Below are 22,622 nucleotides of genomic sequence, written 5' to 3' on the forward strand. Positions count from 1 at the left end.
GGGCCCTGTTGTAGACCCCTCCTGGTTTCTCTGCAGCGCTGCAGCAATATGTCCTTTACTTTGAGAATCCAAGCGACGGCCCGCTTCAATCTGTTGGTTGTACACATCTGGCTAATTTCATATCTGAGAGTTGGTGAAGTTCTTGTAGCCACATGTTCCACTTTTGTGATAGCTGGTCTGGAATGTCATCGTCCCACGACTGGAGGAATGAAACAGTCGCTTGAAGACAAGTGGATCGTAGATCGAGCTTGTGACTGAAAGGATTCCTCATCTTGTAAGGGGTTTGTCCTTTACGTTAATTCTGAATTTGAATGAATCTGATGCGATGCACCACAACACTCCTAGGGCTCCTTCCACAGGAAGATCATCGTGGTTCGGATCCAGGTCTTTCAATCCACTTGCTTTCTCGCTGTCTGGAACAGATGCAAGCAGTTTACGACTGTTACTTGTCCACTTTGTCAAGCGAAAGTCTCCCTTGGCATACAACGCTGTGAGGACTTCTCTCAGTTCGAGCGCTTGAACTTCTGTGGCAACTGATTTTAAACAGTTGTCTACGTAAAAGATTTTGAGGACTGTATCCACAACCTCAGGCTGACCTTGTCTTCGGTTTTCATGTGCTGTCCTTTGAAGAGCGAACGTGGCGCAGCTTGGTGAAAAGGTCGCGCCGAAGAGATGTAGTAATTTTGTACTCGGCAACATCCTGATTGAGGTCTCCTTCAGGCGACCACAGGAAGAGCATGAAATCTGTGTCTTCTTCAGAAACGCATACTTACACATCTTTTTCGATACCCACCATCATAGCACTTGGTTCTTGTCTGAATCAAGTCTACATTCCGACAAGCGTGTTCGGAATATTGACTCACAGAAGCAAACAGCTTTTGACTTATTGTAATGGCAGAAATCCTGTTTTACCATTAGCTTCAATGTTGGTAGTCGAAGGTAGTTCTGACTCGTTCATAGTAGCACATCTTCTTATCCATGATTTGAATTTCTTTGAATTCCTTGAATTCATCAAAGTTCCTTTTTTTGTCTTCTTGTATTGAAGGTTTTGTAATCCAGCAAAGTGAGGAATGTCATTCAGAACAGCAGATGGATAACATGTACTTAGACTATGAGCACGATCAAAAGCTGTTTGCTTCCGTGACCACCAGCACATTGTATACTAAAACGCTGTCTGCTATGCTACTACTACTACAAGTGAATTAAATCTTTATGATGACAGAAATTGAGATACTATTTTATGATGACAGAATTGATGACAGAATAAAAATAATATTTCAAAGCGTTGGCTCTCACACCTTCGTTCTGCGAATCAGCAAGCAGGATTCAGTCACGTGACTCTGTGACAGCATCCGAGTGAACGTGTTTCAAATATGGAGGAGTGTCCCGTCTCAGTAATTTAATAGCAAGGCGTAGGTCCACATCCCTAGTCTGGAAATGATTTGGGGTTGACAAGACTGACGTCGGTCAGAATAACATTGTTAGATGTGCCAAAACAGTCGCTGTGAAGAGCAATTCTGTTCCACCATGAACCATATGGATTACAAGGAAAACTTTGCAACTCCACAAGCACGCTAAAGAAAAGCGAAGTACGGTAAGCATACACACAAAGAAAACCCTCGCCAACTTGAGCAAACACACAAACGTACACACAGTACTTTATGCAAGCCAGTAAAACATGACAGCCAGGATGTTTGATATTCACTTAACATTCAGTTTACACGCTTGTAGTCCACATCATAACTACATTCGCAACTACATCACGTGTAGTATGCGTAGGACAATTTCGAAAACTGTCTTGTTAAAAGGTTGCGCCTGAATTTGTTGTCACTGTAAATGCAAATACGGCACTAGACACGGTTTTTCTCTTACTGTCTGTCATAAGGACCATCCACAAATCACACGCCTGTATTCTGGGTTAGGGTTAGGTAAGGATGTGGCACAAATTACCATATATTGATTTTTTTTTTTCATTCTATTTTAGAAAACTTATTTTCTCATTCTGATTGCTCTAGTAGTTGGCAGTGGTAAAGTATTTACTGCAGCTCAAAATATGATGATATCATTATGGAATACAAGGAGACATTTAAATGACATCAATATTCAGAAAAATCAATAAAAACACCATGTGTAGTCTAGACATAATTTGAAATTCTTCATTCTTAAATATTACCGTAGAATATCCAGAGCTGGGCATCGCTAAACCGCCACCGAGTTCCAATCTGCATATTTAAACAACCCAGGTGGTCCCAGTCAGTCCCTCGTCGGCGACAGCCAATCGGCGTCGAGAACGTATTCTTCATGTCACAGCAGGCGTCGCACGAGCAGACTTACTGCCAAACAAAGAAAAAATATCAAACAAAAACAACAGACACACACACGCAGCATGCTGATCAGTCAAATAAAAACTATATGGGGCACATGTCATTGCGTCTGCAAGGTACACGACACTGTTTTTTGAAAAAAAAAAAAAGCAATGAATCCTTACTTGGCTGTGTGTCAGTGGTGCACCTGCCTGTGACATGTACAAGTTCAGTCCATTCTCAACGCTGTTTCGCTGACTCGGACCGACCGGGACCACGTGTGTCATTAAATACTGTATGCAGAGAGGAACTTGGTGGCTGTTAGGTGATGCCCAGCTCTGAGATGTTTTGCAGAAGCTGTACAAGAGCTATTGTACACAAATGCTGTCTTCCATAATTGTTCTGCGAAACAAATGCAGATTTACAATATTTTTTGTAGAATATTGTCAAATGATCACTATTTTTTTTAAAGAGAGATAGTTATTTTTATCTTATATCACCCACCCCTAGGCCAAGATGATGATTTTTAGACTCCAAATAGACGTGCGGCTCCAAATCCAACTCTTGACAATCTGTTTAGATTAGACAAGGCAAGTAGGGATTTATCCGCAAGCCAATATCACATTAACACTAATAAGTTAAAATGGTGTTCTTCATGACAGTTCAGAATTCATGTGAAGTGTTTTAAGAGTCTCGCCAAGAAAGACTGGCTCAGTGTCTGATTAAAACCATATTGTCCCTATTATGTTGACAATTCCTTGAAACGGAAAGCGGGAGGAGGAAGACAAATAAAGAGAAAGGCCGAGGAGAGAGGAAGAGTGAATTAATGTTGTGCTTTTCTGTCAGGGGGACCCTTCAACAGACTTTTTGGAGCAGCTCATTGGCTCCAGATGACAGCTTCCTCTCTCTGTCCAGCTCAGAATTACTGATCATCCGGAAGACCACACTTGGCAAACATTTAATTCTGCTCCTGGAAACACAAATTGGTCATTATTTAGGATTTCGAAGGTAAGAAAACTGTAACATTTTTCACCAAGTTTGACAGCTCTGGGAGGAAGTGTCAGAGCCCAAAAGAAATAACTTCAGCAATTGGGACTTGATGTCTTCATGATTGCTTTTTGAATCAAATATATTGCAGCCTGGCTGCTAGTGAGAACCCATCTCCTGTCCTCTTCTTCAAATGACTGACTAGCAGTAGCTAAGTGCATCTGAGTACCATTAACGTATTTATTTATTTAGTCAGTTATTGTTCTTATTTAGTTGTAGTTTTAAAGATAAAAATAAAATATTGTTTCGTGAAAACTAAACAATATAAATCTGTAATTATCATATCAGATTACACATTTAATCTTGTACATTGCTTGGAAATTAACAACACAATTTGGGAAATTGTACTCTATATGCAGAGTTGGGTAGTGTGTTGTTGTGAAGAGTACTCCGAATTTAGAACATGACTCAAGTAAAAGTAAAAAGTAGTTCTCCAAACAATTACTTGAGTAAAAGCAAAAACAAAAGTACTCAGTGGAAAAAAATCTACTCAAGTACTGAGTAACTGTTGACTAATTTGTTTTTAAGTCAGAGCATGAACCTCAAATAAAATTAGTAACAACATAAAATATGAATCTGCAAATTCAAGTATAGCCGAATGATATCGCTTCTTTTAAACAAAAGTTGTTGTTTTTTTTCAGACACTCCAATACAAGAAATCCTACGTCGCGGGAAGTCACAGGTGTGTTTTACAGTCGCTTGAAGACAAGAGATGGGTTTAATTAGAGTATGTGTGACAGCTCATTTCCTCCCTCAGCTTGGTTCCTACCTTGGATTGTATTTTTGCTTGCTAATGAAAGACTACAGTCGTGTTTTTGTTTTAATTTCTCATGAAAAAAAGAAGAGCATTCAAACAACAATTTTTTTTTTCTCATGAGATTGTCGGGTGAAATTTGCAGCTGTCTACCATTGTGGACTGAATGGGTGGCAACAATGGTGAAATGTCAGTATTTTGAGGGTAATGGTTTGCCTTAACTGCAAACAAAGATGCCCATATGGAATCTGGAGAATTTCCCCAAAAAACAATAAACACAAAACTAGGGTTGGCTGGAACGAAGCCCATGAATTGTGCTACTGCGGCTCTGCGGCTTCACTCTGATTCTGCTACAGTGGTGCAAGGCCTTCGGCTGCCCTTGGACATTCCTCCGGCGGCGTAAGTTCTGCGACTGCCCTCGGATTCTGCTACGGCAACGGAAACTTTGCAGTCTCCTTCCGATTTTGCTCCGGCAGCACAACCTCTGCAGTTGCCTTCACTTCCTGTGTGGCCCTCTGGACGGCCATCGGACTCCCTGTCAAGAACCTCTCGTCTGGCCTTCGGGACAACCACCGGATTGTCCCCGCCAAGAACTCTTGTCTGGTCTTTGGGTTGTCCACCTGACTGACCCCGTCAAGAACCTCTCATGTGGCCTTCGGGACAGCCATTGGATTGTCCCCATAAAGAACTCTTGCCTGGCCTTTGGGTTGTCCACCTGACTGGCCCCGTCAAGAACCTCTCATCTGGCCTTTTTGACAGCCACTGGATTGTCCCCGCCAAGAACTCTCGTCTGGCCTTTGGGTTGTCCACCTGACTGGCCTGCTAAGAACCTCTCGTCTGGTTTCCTGGATGCCCACTGGACAGGTACTGCTAGGAACCTCTTGTCTGGCCTTCTCCGATCTGTTGTTGATTTTGTTTTTGAATTCATTCATTCATTATCCATACCGCTTATCCTCACAAGGATCGCGGGCGTGCTGGAGCCTATCCCAGCTGTCTTTGGGCAGTAGGCGGGGGACACCCTGAATTGGTTGCCAGCCAATCGCAGGCCACACAGAGACAAACATCCGCACTCACAACCACACCTAGGGGCAATTTTAGAGAGTCCAATCAACTTACCATGCATGTTTTAGGAATGTGGGAGGAACCCGGAGTACCCGGAGGAAACCCACGCAGGCACGGGGAGAACATGCAAACTCCACACAGGGAGGCCGGAGCCGGGATTGAACCCATGACCTCTGAACTGTGAGGCGGACGTGCTAACCAGTCGACCACCGTGCCGCCTGTTTTTGAATTTTGTTTTGGAATTTTGTTTCATGTCCCCTTGATTCTTTTATGTGTCTATCTTGTTAGGTTATTGTGTCGCCCTGTGCTTGGTTACCAGATCCCTTGAGTTACGCAATCAAGGTCATTGTATCCACCTATACTCGGTTACCAGATCCCTTGAGTTACTCAATCAGCTTCCGCTGACACTTTGTGTCTTGTCCAAGTGTTCCTCGTCTCATCAGTTGGTATTTAGCTACTTGCTTTCCTTCAGTCTGTCCGCTGATAGTGTAGTGGTACACACACCTGAGTTGTGTGCGGTCAGCGTGGGATCGATTCCCGCTCAGTGACAGTGTCTATGTGTGCCCTGCGACTGGCTGGCGACCAGTTCGGGGTTTAGTCTGCCTTCGCCCATTGACGGCTGGGATAGGCTCCAGCAACTCCCCGCGACCCTGTATAGGATAAGCAGTTTGGAAGATGATGCTTTCCTTCAGTCTTTGTTGGTTAATTGCTTTTGTCACGTGTTTGTTTGCTGTTTTAGTCCAAGTCAAGCAGGTTTTGTCCACCAGTGCTCGTTTGCCGGATCCCTTGTTATCCAGTCAGCTCGCTCAACACACTTTGTGTCTTGTCCAGTGTTGCGTGTTGTCTCATCTGTTTTTATTTGGTTTATTGTTTTTTTTCAGTCATTGTTGGTTCATCGTCTTTGTCACGTCTAACTGCTGTTTGTTTGCTGTTTTAATCCAAGTTAAGATGGTTTCCTGGTGTTGGTTTAGTTACTTTGATTCTTGTTGCTTTATACTTAAGTTTATTTAGTTTTAGTTAGTGTTTTGATTTTTCGCCTTGTTTGTCATTTGTTATTTTAAATTCTGGGCACCAGGTGGTGCCCCTTGAGGGAGGGGTACTGTTATGATAGATTGTTACATGATGTATCAGTTGCTATGCAGTTGCTATGGTCCTTTTATGCTTTGTCCTGTATTTTGTCATATGATGTCTTAACAGTTTGTAAACTTGAATTACTCAGTAACACCTTCTCCGAGTGAGGATGCAAGCTCTCTCCCAGTCAGATATCCTCCGGTCCTGATCTTTGTAGTTACTTTGTATTTTTGTTGATAAAGACTTTTTACTCTTCAACTTCTGTGTCATGTCTGCATATGGGTCCAAATTCTGAACCTCACGTGACAGCTACTTTCCATCCGGGATTTTTTTTGTGGGACACTTTTAGAGTAGTTATGCATGAATGGAACACTTAGCATACAGAGAGCTAGGAGGCTATAGTATTTACTCCAAAAGATGCCCATTTGACAGTTAAGGTTAGGGTTAGGTAACCCTATTACCATACAATATTGCTAATGTTGGCCTAAACACAACCAAAACAACAACAAAAAACATCTTCTAAGTTAGAAGTGGGCTGAAATGTCCACATTAGGGCAGACACAAACAAGCAATGCAGGATAAGCTCTTATCGTTGTCTGAAATGTAAACAAGAGTCGCGTGCCACTCAGTTCTCCATTTACGAGTTACTTTGACAGGTCTGCGAAAACTGACTTCGATTGGTGAAATGGAGTCTAACGTCACTAGTGGTTAGCACCCATGGAGGAAGTCTCTTTGATGAACCACATCGCAACAAGCAGTCACTGAATGATAAATAAATGTAACGAGCCGACTCTAGATCAAGTAAAAGTACTGTTTCTTCTTGACATAAATATTCAAGTAAAAGTAAAAAGTATGTTGCATTAAAATTACTCTGTAGCTATGTGCAATTGATCCAAAGTTACTTGAGTAACTGTAACGGAGTAAATGTAGCGTGTTCCGACCCACCTCTGCATACGTATATGGCATTGGCCAAAGTAGTAATGACAGGTTACACCGATTTGTAGGTGCTGGTTTTCGCTGTTAGTATGAAGAAAAGGTACAACATCTGTTTTGGGTTCATATATTGTTCGTAGCTTGAAGAGGGAAGGGAAGACAGAAACTAATATTAAATATTAACACATTTTTCCAAGAGTGCAAATTGTAAGAGAAGATTTAGAAAAAAAAAAAACTAAATCCAAAGGGTACATATTCCCACTGACTATTTCAGCTTCCAATGAGAAACAATTTCAACAAGACAAAACAAGCAATTTCTTCATAATTCAAAATGGGTGCCAGGTGTCTGTGACATGCTTTGGGACTCCAGCACAGTCTTTTTAACTGTACTGAATTCAACAAATTTAGGGGGATGTGGTCATGTTTGTGTGGAGCTGTTTTGAACCCAGAATCAGAATTTATGCTTTTGAAGGGAAAAAAATAGCCCCCAAATCACATTGATGCTATTTTCACACATAACGGTGGAAATCCATCATCCAGTCCTTGAATTACTCTTATTATTAATAAGTGTACAATGAGATGCTGTTTGGTAATAGTAATTTGTGCATCCAAGATAACCTGTGTAGCCTGGCTGCTTGGAAATGGCAGATTTTCGCACAGCCTAGCTGAAAAATCATGGGTTGAGAAACTCATTATCTAATTAACCTGTTTGTGATATCACAATTGGGCCAACATTTTAACTTAAATGCTTGTGTAATTATACACTTGATGGGTGGGCAGGGACTTGGGAGACCCAATTATTTGAATACTAACAATAAAAAATGTGTGTTTTCCATGTTACTTAAACTTTTTATTAATTTTTTTTTACTAAATTTCCCTTGGCATGGCGGTGTAATTTTAAACTATTACAGGAACAAATAAAAGCCAAAATTGTCTGATTTTCTGATGTCTTATTTTATTCATCAACCAACCTTACTCAAACAACACACACACGTACACGCACACGGTACATTGAGAAGAATGTAAGGAATGACTTAATTCCTGCAGCATCATGTTGTTTCACAGCAATTCCTGCATGCGTGTGTGTGGGGTGTGTGTGGTGTGTGTGTGTGTGTGTTTGTTCTCTATTGTGAATGGAGGCAGGAAATATGCGAGAAAGATAAACACTCCCACATATCCCAGGACACACACATGCACAAACAAACACACAAACAAATGGCATTTCCTAAAAAAAGTAGAATGTTGCGTTGTGCTTTCTTTCAAGCATAAACAAGACGCAAGATTTGGATTGCAGTTATTTTTCTGTATTTATATGTACTATATTTCTGTATTCCCATACTGTCATGAATGATTTAATCCCCCAGATAATCCACTGTAACAGCATGTTCAATCAACACTGGTATATTTTATGTTGTTCTTAGCTTTTTGGTGATTTTAATTCATTTTGAAACTGCAAGTTAATACATTACAAAAAAAAAAAAAAAATCATCCTATCGGTAGGTTAGTGGAAGCCTATTTGCAGACATGCCTCTGCACTCCTCCAGTGTGGGCAATGGCAAAGATTTATCAGACTCCATGGATGGCTAACCTGATGGAAATGGAGATAACCTGCCAGCTCATCCTGGTTTGGCTAAGGAAGTGAATCGTCTGTCATCTGTGCTTTACAGCTGGTGTAAATAAATATCTGTCAGTTAGTGTACATTTCAATGGTAGGCAGCACATGGTGTGCTGACAATCTAACGGCTAAGTAACTTTTGCTGCATGAAACCTAGGATGTGAAATATATCAATGTTATGCATTAAGTGTGTCAACGTGTGAGCAGTGTTGCAAAACTCACAGCATGCCTCATTATCAAAGCAAGACTATCCAAATTCCCATCCTGATGTGTTTGTTTGAATAGGGAGTTAATTTGAGAGTAGTTGATGATAATAAGCGCCTCACCTCCCATCTCTCTTATCAGCTAACTGATAGATGGATTTAAACTTGACTTTGTGTTTATCCCTCAGATTGATAAGGTTCATCTGCTGAACTTTACTCAGCATTCTCCTTGCTGCTCTTTCATAAATGGTGCCATGACAGGTCGGTTCAGTACAGTTCATTTGGACATTTTCCAAGTATTTTATGTTTAAGATGTCTTTCTGACATTTGGGAAAATAGTGAATATCTTTGAAATTTCAACATCATATTCACATGGTCATCCTAGCATACAGTACTGTGTCCTACAATAAAATAGTCAAACCGGCAAGGCAAGAACCTCCTATTTATCAAACCTCATTACAGTAAATAAAAACAACCCCAGATTCCTCTTCTCCACCTTTGAACTTTTAACTAGCTCTGATTTTAACAAGTCCCCACAGAAACCAACAGACGCTCTCTGTGAGGACTTTGCAGACCACTTCAGAAGTAAAATCGATAACATAAGATCCAGTCTTTTAGCCGGTCACATCATAAGTTTCAGTAAACCTGGACAATCACATTTACAAGAGGAAACACTGGAAGGTTTTGCCCTGGTTGACGCAGGGACACTTGGTCGAGTTTTCTCCCAGGTAAATCCAACAACCTGCCTTTTGGATCCAATTCCCACATTTGTTTTTAAGACAGTTTTTGGATTCTTTGAGGAACAAATTTTAAATATAGTCAATTGCTCTCTCCAGACGGGCGTCTTGCACGCATTTTAGATTTTAAGTCATGGATGGCAGATAATTTCCTACAGCTCAATCAGGACAAAACTGAGGCTACAAGATTTTAAACCCTCACAATGTGTGAAGAACCTGGGTGTCATCTTTGACTCTGAGCTCAGTTTTATTCCTCATATTAAAAATGTAACTAAGATAGGCTTCTATCACCTTAAGAATATCGCCAGAGTCCGCCCATTTGTCTCTCAGGCTAACACGGAAGTGCTGATGCATGCTTTTCTTTCCTGTCGTTTAGATTATTGTAATGCCCTGCTTTCTGGCCTCCCCAAAAAGAGTATCTCTTCTTTACAACTACTCCAGAATTCAGTCGCTCGGGTGCTGACAAGAACCAGAGGGCGGTAGCTCATTACACCAGTTTTAAAATCGCTTTTAAGGTACTTTTATTAGTTTATAAATGTGTTAATGGTCTTGGGCCATCTTATTTGTCTGATTTGCTTTTACCATACCGACCCTCACGGATCCTGAGGTCCTCTGGTGCCGGCCTTTTAATTATTCCTATGAGGACCAAAACCAACGGCGAGGCTGCATTCAGCCATTTTGGTCCTCAACTTTGGAATAGCCTGCCAGAGGACGTCAGGTCCGCAGAGACTGTTGATATTTCTAAGAGGAAGCTCAAGACCTACCTTTTTAGTATTTTATCTTTTTCTTTTTCTTTTTATTGGGGACTATTTTTACTTTATCATATTTTATCATTCTGATTTTACTTCTTAGATTGTATTACTGTCTTGTCTTTTAGTTGACAATTGATGCCAGAGTGATCTATTGTCAATTTCTCAAAATTAGAGTCCAGGACAGGGGTGGCCAACCACTCAAAGGCAAAGAGCCACAATTTGGATTGTGTGTCTGCAAAGAGCCACAGGATACACATAAGCATACAAAACTGTTCCATCCCGTCCCCTCACTCCCTCTCTCTCTTTTGCATGCTTTGACGAACTCCCATTCATTGTATACCTTCTAAGCAACAGTGATACGAGTGCTTCATAAATTTTGGGAACAACTATACTTTTCTGCCTGACCTTTAAGAGAACAACTTGTGTTTGACACGTTCATTCCTGGTGTTTGAATGGAGGGAACTCTAGTGCTGCTAAAGATTTGAAGCCTTGAAAGGTTCTAATGATACCCAGGCAGAATGGCTTGCCATTACGCATTTGGCAGGCTGACACTACTCAACTTTTTTTCCCTCCAAGTCATTTGTGTCAAAGTGCACACTTGGTACCTTGATTGACGAATGTAATCCGTTCCATCACCGCGTTCAAACGAGCCCTCGCACGCACACTGTATTGCTCACTTTGTGTAAAGCAGGAGTCAGCAATTTATTCTGGTGACGTGCCAAATTTTTCCAAACGATTGTATCACTGGCCGAAATTACATTTTCATCAGACAAACCTGTCATGTCATGTCATCTTCCAAACCGCTTATCCTATACAGGGTCGCGGGGAGTTGCTGGAGCCTATCCCAGCCGTCAATGGGCGAAGGCAGACTACACCCCGAACTGGTCGCCAGCCAGTCGCAGGGCACACATAGACACTGTCACTGAGCGGGAATCGATCCCACGCTGCCCGCACACAACTCAGGCGTGTGTACCACTACACTATCAGAGGACTCAGACAAACCTGCTCTAACAATATCAAAAGTTCACGGTTTGGTTTCATCACAGTATTGATATGATGATATTTATTGCAATGTCGTGTGACAGCTCACAGCACTGCAGTAAGCCTCACTGTATGTATGGAAGGTTCTCGGTACACAATCTGCTCATTAATTGACAGTATCATATTTCTCATTCATAGCATTTGAAATGTGATACTGACCACTGACAGTGATTCCTTTACTTATCAAGTCAGAAACACAGGAAGGTATAGAAAAAGCTAAGTAACAAATACAATAATCACCATGTTCATTTATTTTCTGTGCTTATAGAGATGCTTAAATTTGGAGGGCAACTTATTTCTGATGTGTGGTCCGAGTAAAGGAGTTGAAGTTGGGCAAAGCGGAGGTCTCAACGGGCGCCGCTCCCCCACCAGACGATGGCACGTCGCAGTGACGTATGTGAGTCGTCTTGCCCAAAGATTGATTGCGAAGCCATGCTAACACAGGGGGACCCAGGCTGCTAAATGCGTTGAAAGTGTCCATAATCAACGTGTGCTTCAATTCACATTAGTCATATATTTTGTTTAATCGGAACATTAATTTACTGTAGCTCCAAGTGCACACAGCTGGCATTTGTTTACATAGCTTGCAGAAGAGAATGTCACGTGCGCCAGTCAGCCAATCATCAGTGTATTTCTTTAGACGTGTCACATTATAACATGGGTTACAGACAATCAGGTGCGTGAAATTGTAAATACAGGCACCCGATTGGCTGCGTAACACGAACAGAAGTGAGACGATGAAATGCCACACTGCTGAGGTAAATTTGATTTTAAGAAGAACGGCTCATATTTTGCAGCGAAACAAGACCAGGATGCTAGAAAGGAACTTTTACCGCACCATTCCATGCTCCCCACCCCTTATCACTTATACAACGAATGGGCTTAATGGCACGCTGCGCCCAGCTAAGATCCTTTTTTTTAAAAGGGCTTCTGGAGCCGCATCAAACCGGCCAAAGAGCCGCATGCGGCTCACGAGCCGCTGGTTGGCAAGTCCTGGGCTAGAAGCTGAGAGTTATTGTGTTCTTACATGTCACAACGTGCCAACTCTCTGCAAAATGTGTATTTTTTATTTTTTCATTATCTTCATAACTGCATGGTTCCTACTGTTTTACTGTTTTACTGTCAAAGAGACTGAGGTGGAAAGTGTCATTAAAACAACAATGAAAGCAGTGGCCTAAGATTTTTGCCCGTTATCTTATATTAATATCGCATTGTTGCTAATGTGGATCCACCTACCTAAGGTACATAAGTGTATCATAGCCAGACACTACAAGAACTGGTTCTTTGACTGGTAAATCAAGAAAATTCTGTCAGGAACAGATCACCAACTTAACTTTACTTCAAAGGGTAAACTTTGTTCACCAAACACAGCCTCGTCACATCCATACAGGAAACACACACACAAAAAGCATGGTTAAGTAATGTTGAGTAATAAATTCAGAGTTATTTTTTTTAACAGTAAATGGCATTTGGCTCAGTATTTTCCACACAACCCACCCTCTGGAAGGAATAACAGCTCAGCCTATCATGAATAACTGACACGGCACAGTCCAGGTTGTAAATGAGCATGTCAGACCAAAAAGAGACGGGGACAAGAGGTTATGAAAACTTCATGCAACACATTGGCTCCAAATCTCGGGATTGTGGGCATCAGACGGAATTAAGCCATCAAACCCTTTTGGAACAGGTCAGAACTTTGATTTTATGAAAACCCCTGTAGTTTTACACAGTGGTCATTTACATTTAGAATCAAATAATAAGAAGCAAAGAAGCTGTGGTATAGTGTAGGGAGAAGTACTTATTTGAACGTATTTTTCTTTTGTAGTTTGAATTGTGTTACAAGAAGTATTCGTCGTATGTTTAGCAAATTCAATAAGAAGCCACAAGAAACACACAAAAGCACTCGGCGACCACAACACCAAGTTTGGGATGTTTTTTCGTAGATTTTAAGATTTGGCTGATATCCCCAACCAAAGAGAAGTTTATCTAAAATGCTTGGAAATAAAATGTGTGACTTCAGTATCCCTGGTTGGAGACAGATTGATCAAATAAGTTGCTCATTTGTTTTATTCAGATTCAGACAATCGTTTAAAGTAATCTTTGTAAAGGTGAAGTCAAGTAAAAAAAAAAAAAAAAATCTACAATGGTATGTTCTGTCTGCCTCCACTTGTCTAAACAGGGCATTTTGATTAATATTGCATTCATGGAATGTGAATTAAGCAGTAAAATCCACCCGGTTTTATCAATTTTTCCACTTGCTGTCGACTGAAAATGACATCACAGGCTTACTTGTTTTCTGGATTTGGTCATATGACGTTTGCAAGGTTAATCAAAATCCTATGTTTAGACTAGTGGGAGTGGATAGAACATATTGTAAAGAAAAGTTTTTACTAGAATTTCCTTTTAGCATCAATAACCTCATGTCATTTTAAATAAAACATTAACCTACTGCTGGTCTTACGTAACATCATTTACTATTTCAAGGGTCATCCAAGGAGAAATTTTGCGACAGTTTTCAGATGAGGCGTTCTACCAGAACATGCAGACAGCAGAGCATGTCAGTCACATTATTTTATACAAACACGATGGATGGCAGGAAAATAAAGGCAGGAGGAATGCTACAAATCTTATTATGAGTCAAGGGAAAACCCCAGGATGATTTCATCCCAATGTGGAATATGTTCTGGAAGCCATACCGGAACAGATACTATGAAATGATTTGCAACTGGATGGACCCAACGGCAGACACAGAGCATAAATGGAGTAACTCAAAGTCTTTATCACCATAAAGTTCAAACAAAAGTTGCTACTGACGAGTGAGTTTGGTATGTTCACACAAAGTACAAAATATGAAAACCGATTACATAAGGCACTAATAAGGCACAAAATATGAAAACCGATTACATAAGGCACTAAATAACGAGTATGAAAATAAATCAATAAATAACACAAATTAACATAAAGACGTACTGATGAATATATAAATTACATCATTTTTAAAGTAGAATAGAAGAAAACCATTCAAATCATTTATTATGTCCATGTCAAATCTTGGTTCCTTTAAAGCAGGGGTGGCCAAGTCCGGTCCTCAAGAGCCACAATCCAGCCTGTTTTAGGTTTATCCCTACGGCAACACACCTGTTTCAAATGATCAGCTCATCAGCAAGATGTGCAAAAGTCGCGGGAGAGATGCTAACGGCAGAGATTTATTTAAAGCTCATTAGCTCGCTAATAAGTGCACAAGTCGGGAGTTGTAATGTAACTGCTGTAATTAACAGTGGTCATTGTTTATATGTCAATGCAGTGGACGTGAAAGAGGTCAGGTTCTGAATGGATGGGTGGAGACACCCGGTCCAGGGACCACTTCCATTGGTCAGCCCTTCGGGTTGCTGATTGGCTCGCAGGTTTCCCGTCCGCTTCCAGAGCGCTGATTGGAACACCCTCATGCTACGTTCACACCAAAAGTGGACGAAGCGTTCCGAGTCGCTTCATTCGCTCGCGTTTGACCGCAGGAAATTTGAATCTTGAATGCTGCAGCCGCTCATTCTCTCACAGCGGAGAGGGGACAGGCTTCGCTAGGTGGTAGACCACAACAGACGAATGGGCAGATTTTCGGTGCTTCGCTCCGCGTCCCACCGCTTCGCGTGGCACCGCTCTAAACGCATCATTCACGCCACCCCGCACGCAACCTCGCCCACCCACGCAAACTACATTGACTCCAATTCAAACGCGCCGCCAGAAACACTCTGAACGTTTGAATGTGGCGGCGCGATTCAATTGAAGTCAATCTAGTTAGCGCGGGAGAGCGCAGTTCCGTGCAGGGCGGCGCGGTAATGTGTTTGGAGCGGTGCCACGCGGAGCGAAGCACCGAAAACCATTCGTCCATTCGGCGCGGCTAAACAAATAGACTTTTATCCCTCTTCACCTCGCAGCAGCCAATCAGCATCAGGGAGTACTGCGTCACACGCAGCGTCCTGTAGACTCGGAGGGTCTTGTGGAGAGCGCAAAATTGACTAAAAGATTATCGTCGCTGTTTGTGGGCATCCCAAGCTTTAAAGGCCTGGATAGAGCAAACCGACGTCGGAGGTCGTGAAGCGTCGTGGCGTCTGAATGCGCCGTCTGATTGTTGTAGCGGCCACCGTGTAGTGTCGTAACTCGTCAGTAAGCGTCTGGGGGGCGTTTACGCATGTTGAATCGCCAGTCATGACATTTGGTCACTCTGATTGGCTGTTAGCTAGCAAATCAGCGCTCGGAGCACCAATGGGAAGTGACAAATGTGGATAAACAGTGAGCACGCCAACTAAACCTCCTGCCAGCCTGCAAAATAGGGGTGGGCGATACTGGGAATTTTGGTATCGATCCAATACCAAGTAAATACAGGGTAGTATCGGCTGATACGATACGATACCAATACCTTTTGCTTGGAAATGTTATGATCCCCCTTAAGTTTGTATATTATGTTTATATATAAATAAATAAATATATTTGATGTTTTATTTTTTTATTAAATAACTAAAATGCAAACTTTAACAGTATAGAAAAATGAAATACTTCTACTTCAACAACTGTTTCAGAACAAGTCAAAACCAAAAAAAGATGCAATGTAACGAAAATACAAATAACAATGTCAACACGACAACTAAAATACATCTCATTGCAAAATGTTTTGAAAATAAAGTCAGAAAGTAAACAAATACAATGTAAAAACCTTTAACAGTAGAAAAAAATACTTCTACTACAACTACAACAAGAGAGCCAAGCCAAAAAAAGCAACAATGTAACGAAAATACAAATATAACAATGTCAAGTTGACAACTATAATACCTTCCATTAAATAAAGTCAGAAAGTAAACAAATACAATGTATAAACCTTTAACACTATAAAAAATCAAATACTTCTACTACAACAACTATTGTTGAATTTTTTGGCAGAAAAGCCTCTGCCAGAGTACGTTGTCTCTGTGTCCGTGGGGGGGTGCTTGGGGATCTCCCCCCTCTTCCTCCTCCTCCCTCAACTTTGCTTGCAGCCACAGTAGCGGAGCACTTTATTACACAAATCACACGTAGCACTGTCCTTTTCTTGGACAAAAAAAAGTCCACACCGCACTCCGCTTCTTGATTGGCTCTGCTATTGCTTTAGGTTCCGGCCGCTCTCTCACTCTACTGTCGCCCTCTCTGCTTGGGTGGGGCTAAAAGTGTGCCTGAGTCACTCACTCAGGCAGAGACTCAGAGAGTAGCAGAAGGCGCTGGGCGAGGGTGGGGGTTGAGATGGTTGGGGCTGCGGCGCTTTGAGCGAAGTATCGATTCCAGGACAATAGTATCGATCCGATCCAAGTACTTGCTTAGTATCGATAGTATCGATATTTGGATCGATCCGCCAACCCCTACTGCAAAAAGCAGAGATGCAATACTGAGGCCACAAAACTGGACCCCCTCAACACCTCGGCTGCACCAAGGAATTCTGTCCATAAAAGTTAAGAACAGAATTGGGGACAAAGGGCAGCCTTGGTGGAGTCCAACCCTCACTGGAAAGGAATCCTACTTACTGCTGGTAATGCGGACCAAACTCTGACTTTGGTTATACAGGGACCAAACAACCAGTATAAGGGGGCTTGGTACACTGTACTCCCGAAGCACCCCCCACAGAACTCGCAGAGGGGTGCGGTCAAACGCCTTTGCCAAATCAACAAAACACTTGTAGACTGGTTGGGCGAACTCCCATGCACTCTTTGAGGACCCTGCTGAGGGTGTAGAGGTGGTCCAATGTCGGGACAAAAACCACATTGCTGCTTCTGAATCTGAGATTCAACCTCCCAACAGATCCTCCTATCCAGCACCCCTGAATAGACCTTACCAGGGAGGCTGAGGATTGTGATTCCTCTGTAGTTAGAACACACCCTCCGGTCCCCCTTTTTAAAAAGGGGGACCACCACTCCAGTCTGCCAATCCACAGGCACTGTCCCCGAAGTCCATGCAATGTTGTAGAAGCGTGTCAACCAGGACAGTCCCACAACATCCATTTTAGGAACTCCAGGTGGCTCTTATCCATCCCCGAGGCTTTGCCACCGAGGAGCTTTTTAACTACCTCTGTTACTTCAACCACCAAGATAGGCGAGCCCATCTCGGAGTCTCCAGGCTCTGCTTCCTCAATGGGTGACGTGTTGGTGGAATTGAGGAGGTCTTCAAAGTACTCCCGCCACCCATTCACAAGGTCCCAAGTTGAGATCAGCAGCAAAGTTCTGGTGGAGGTGGGAATTGAAACCCTTTTCGCCAGACGTTCCCAGCAAACCCTCACAATACGTTTAGTTCTGCCATGTCGGACCGGCATCTTCTCCCACCTTAGGAGCCAACACACCTCCGACTCACTCAAGTGTCAAAAACGTGTGGCTGCAAATCTGATGACACTAAAAAGTCGGTCATCAAACTGCGGCCTAGGGTGTCCTGGTGCTAAGTGCACATATGGGACACCCTTGTGTTTGAACATGGTGTTTGTTATGGACAACCCGTGACGACCATATAAATCCAGTAACAAAACACCACTCTGATTCTGATTGGGGGGGCTGTTCCTCAGGCGATAACAGTTCAAGCAGTCCAAGTCTCCGTCAGGCAGAGAAAATCGAGTCAATGGAAAGAAATAGCTCCCTCAGAATAAAGGATTATTTTGTCAATGACCAGGTTTCAAAAATGCTGTCCTTCTGGGAGCAGCAGGTGCGTGTATCTCCTCCAATCAGCGGGCACTGGGAAGCTCCTTGAGAAGCTCCTCGGCACAGCCGACGGTGGGTAGCAAGCAGGAGTCAAAGGGCCTCGAACGTGCCACAATGGTGCATACATCCGTGGGTCCGGGAGCGAGCAGGTGACGGAGCGTGCACCATCTCTCTTTTCAGCATCGCCAGCTGGCCACCATGGTTGCTGCGGTGCCGCTTCCGCTGTGATGGGAACGCGTGATGGGTCTGCCTCGATGTCAGCAGGCAAACGTCCTCTCCCAGCCATGCTCAAATGTACCCGAACCTTCAACACTGCACCGCAAATCCAACAAAGACTGGCGAATATACACCAGCAGAGAGTCACCAAAAACAAGAAAATAAGCCAAATTGTCAAGAGGGGCAACGAACACACAGCACACTGTACACCATCTTGACAAAAACAAAAAACATTGTTACTTACTTCGTTCTTGACTAAATTTATGGTAATGTATTATTTTTGTAATGCATTACCCCAAAACTGCTCACAACAGCTGGACAGACAGTAGCAGTGTATGAGATGACACACTAGTGTCTACTGTAGCGGCTCATGCGCCACATTGACTTCAGCTATATACTGTTGAAGTAAATAGCTTTTGCAAAGCTGTTCACTTTAATGACCACTCAGCATGAATGGGTTTCAATCAAGACAATGTTTACATGAAAATACCAGCACTGGGCATCGCCTATTTCCCATCGGCATATTTAATCGACCCACATGGCCCCGGTCGGTGGGAGTCAGTCAAACGACGTCGAGAACGGACTTAAACTGTACCACGTCACACGCAGGTGCCGCACTCCTGACACATGGCAGAGTAAGGAAAAAATAAATAAACAGTGTTGCTTACCTTGCAGACGCAATGACGTGCCCCATATTGTTTTTATTTCACCGATCACCACGCTGCGCATGTGTGTGTGTGTGTCTGTTGTTTTTGTTTGATACTTTTTCTTTGTATGGCGGCGTGTCTGCTCATGCGGCACCTGGGTATGACGTGAAGATTACGTTCTCGACGCCGATTGGCTGTCACCGACGAGAGATGGACCAGGTCCATTAAATATGCAGGACGGAATGCGGTGGCGGTTAGGCGATGCCCAGCTCTGGAAAATACACTGTGATTATTTTAATTGTGGGTTTGGCAAACAAAAACGTGTTGTAAGGATACTGAACTGCAAGCTCAAGGTGTCAGCAAACCCATAATCATTTGAACTTTGATACACTTGTGGTGGTGCATACAATGTGAGAATATTTGTGATCCTGAGTTATTGCAAAATCCTTGCCTACACTGTTTAGCTGTGTCAGCCATGTCCTGAGTTCAGCATCCTATTAAAACAGACCTTAACCATCTCAGAGGCACAGAGGCATACTTAAACTCAAAGGAAATGAGCCGGACAGCACATTACGTTTTTCTCTTGCAGGCTCACTCTGCACACCAATTCATCAAGAGTTTGAACTGCACAGAGAAGCTCAATGACACGATGGGCTTGATGTTGAGACACAAAAAACAATGATTGTGAAATGTAGTAGAACCAATTTCTTAAATGCTATTCAATCACCTGAAGGAGCAACAGTAACCAAGCAATCCAGCACTTAAGAGTATGTTTGAACTTAACTTGATAATGGAGAAGGTTGATGGATGTGTTTAATAGCAGAGAGAACAAGACCACTTATGAGGCTCATCAATCTTAAACTTACGTGGGGAGAAGACAACAACAGCAGTCTTCTCCATATCCCTGTGATTTGACTGCAGCTTTTAGGGAGCTTGTCCAAGCGCGGAAATGAATTGATTCCCTTTAGCAGGGTCAACGAGGCACAGAAAACTAAAATATTTCAAAAACAGGCTACATGTAGAATGGGTGAAAGAAGGGGTAAATGCTTAATTTTGTGGTCGAGTACAAATTCATTTGAAATAAAGTGATACTGCAAAACAACCTGAATACACATGGATGAAAAATTACGTTTGGTTCTAAAAAAGGGCCGTCCCTGACCCTTGTTCAAGTCACCATTCGAAACAGGGGTGCACATAAGCGGTGGGCACATGAGCACTGCAAATTGAATAATGCGCTCCAGTTCAAATCTGTCACTGCACTTTTGCGCACTAGAATAAGGCAGCTCAGTTAGTCAGCTTGACTGTGGTCAGGCTATGCAGCATCAATTCGAAGTCAGGTTAGCTGAGGGTCAACTTCAAAATAAAAGCTAAGGGAGACATTGATATCCATGTATGGTCAGTCCTACTTTGTGCGCTTTTATTTACAAGTTGGCCCGCATGGCGCGTCGCGTAGCATATGAATAACAGAGTTCGCACATGTCCTGGAAAACCTGGAAAATAATTGAGTATTTTTTTTCTTTTCTAGTCTATTTTCTAGTCCTGGAAAAGCTTGAGTTGTCCTGGAAAACTATTTTTCCTCCCTCTGATTCTTACCGCCTTCTTTATGAACGTATGGTGTGTTGGAACAGGATGTTATTACATATTTTATTACATATAAAAAAGGCTGGATAGTGGCTCTCGAGGAGACCCCTGCTCTGCAGCAATCCACCAGTGAGGCCTGTATAACTCAGTGGCCAGATGAAAGCCACTCCTTGGTAAAGGCAAATACAGGCAGTAGCCCATCTAGCGTTTGGCTGACGGAATCTCAAACCGTGAGAGCCTAAGGCCTGGTACACATATAAGAATTTTTCAACAATTATTTATTTGTGACAGACCCCTATACACAAAGATAGAAAATCAGGCATTTAACAGTTTTGGGTTGTATTGTGTGTGTGTGGTCCAATATTTTCAACACAGAGCACCACGCCTGAAGGTTTTGTCCCACCGTCGATGTCAAAACAAATTCCTCCGAGGCAGAAATCTCATGTGATCTCACAAAAACGGATAAGAACAAACACTTCTGGTTATGCGTCGATGTTTCTTGAGTGTTTCCGAAGAGGACCAGAAGTGGGAGTGTTGTAAGATGGACATGTCGGCAAGGAAAGAATTCCATCCAGCCATTATCCAAACCGCTAATCCTCACGAGGGTCGCGGGCGTGCTGGAGCTTAGTGCTGCTAAGAGGAATGGAGAAAACTGCCCAAAGATAGCTTTGCCAATCTTGTGGCATCATATTTATCAAGACTTAAGGCTTTAATTGCTGAAAAAGTTGCCGGAATAAAGTATGGCACAGAGGCTGTGTATACACGATTATTTTGTTTTTCATTTACTAAAATGATAAAACAAGTGTTTCCTTTTCCAAGAATCAAATGAGACATGAAAAGCAGCTGATAACATGAGGCTGTATCACATTCCATTTCCTTTGTAACACAGATGTATAGATTGATTGTACATCAGCCAAGCCCTATAAATGCAGCATTAGTCAGTTTCGTAAATAAACACACCTGGGTACTATTTGTGGAATATGGTCAATAACATGTTATTTACTCCCAGGAGTGTTGCTATTGAGCCAAATATCAGTAGTACAGTAATCCTTGTTACTTCACGGTTCAAATTTCGTGGCCTCAGTGCATTTTCAAAAGGCACTCATCATAAAATAAAAATGAAAAAATACAGCCATATCGACAGCCATATAGCGGAAAGCCACGTCGTTTCAAAGAGATAGTTGACTCGGAGGCTTTGTACATACCCACGGGCAGTATAAGGCGCGTGATTAGTTCCCGGCGCAAGATTGACAAGAGCGCGAGTGGATTTAATTGACATTGGCAAATGTTCAAGTGTTTGTTCAAGTTAGCCTTAAAACAGAGCTTACCTTAACTAGAATCCCGCGTTGCAATTTATCCAAAGGTTCTTTTTAATGTAATTCTGCCAAGTCAAAGTTGCATGCTTCCTGCCGTTGACAGAGCTTCTTCTTCTTCGTCTTAAAAGAAGAGAGAAGAAGATGACAACAAAGAAGAAGGAGGCAACGAAGAAGGGGGCAACGAAGAAGACGACGACAACGGAGAAGAAGAAGCAGCAAGCTGCAACAAGAGCGGAGGTGATGACACTCTTTCACTTTGTACAACAACAATGAGGATTTAAAAGTGCATTAATACACCAGGATTGTACCTTTGGCTAAAATGCACAGCAGGATTCTAGTCAAGGTAAGCCAATTTTAGGATAAAAATTAAAACTTTAACGTAATAAACATTCCTCTCACAGCATGCAGCTTGGTATTTACTATTCATTTTGCATTTTTAAGTTAAATTCGTTGTGTAACAAGTATCTAAAATGGTGGAAACTATGCCGGGTGTTCGCAACGGCGTAACAGGCGTAAATCCCTCCGAAATAAAAATAAATATAATATAAAATAAAAAATAATACTAAATCCAACCTCCACTTCATGGTTTTCACCTTTCACGGGGGGTTCTGGTCCCCATTAACCACAATAAACAAGGGTT

The 22,622-nt window shown here is 42.3% G+C and overlaps 2 long non-coding RNA genes across 2 annotated transcripts in view; one reads left to right on the forward strand and one right to left on the reverse strand.

The window, feature by feature from the left end:
• Nucleotides 1-19,184, reverse strand: part of LOC147144155 (uncharacterized) — a 36,985-nt gene extending 17,801 nt beyond the window's left edge. The window contains exons 1-5 of the long non-coding RNA XR_015087842.1: nucleotides 19,107-19,184; nucleotides 3,168-3,273; nucleotides 2,808-2,875; nucleotides 2,489-2,705; nucleotides 2,174-2,333 (exon numbers count right to left, since the gene is read on the reverse strand). This is a non-coding gene — a long non-coding RNA (uncharacterized LOC147144155). The remainder of the gene's footprint in view (nucleotides 1-2,173; nucleotides 2,334-2,488; nucleotides 2,706-2,807; nucleotides 2,876-3,167; nucleotides 3,274-19,106) is intronic.
• LOC147144156 (uncharacterized) lies at nucleotides 1,417-11,930 on the forward strand. Its single transcript, XR_015087843.1, has 4 exons — nucleotides 1,417-1,594; nucleotides 3,150-3,311; nucleotides 3,992-4,032; nucleotides 11,787-11,930. It is a non-coding gene; the product is annotated as an uncharacterized LOC147144156 (long non-coding RNA).
• Nucleotides 19,185-22,622: the final 3,438 nt, after the last annotated feature.

Source organism: Filicampus tigris, chromosome 8 (assembly GCF_054856515.1).
Source record: "Filicampus tigris isolate MCC_2025a chromosome 8, RoL_Ftig_1.0, whole genome shotgun sequence".
Taxonomy (NCBI): domain Eukaryota; kingdom Metazoa; phylum Chordata; class Actinopteri; order Syngnathiformes; family Syngnathidae; genus Filicampus; species Filicampus tigris.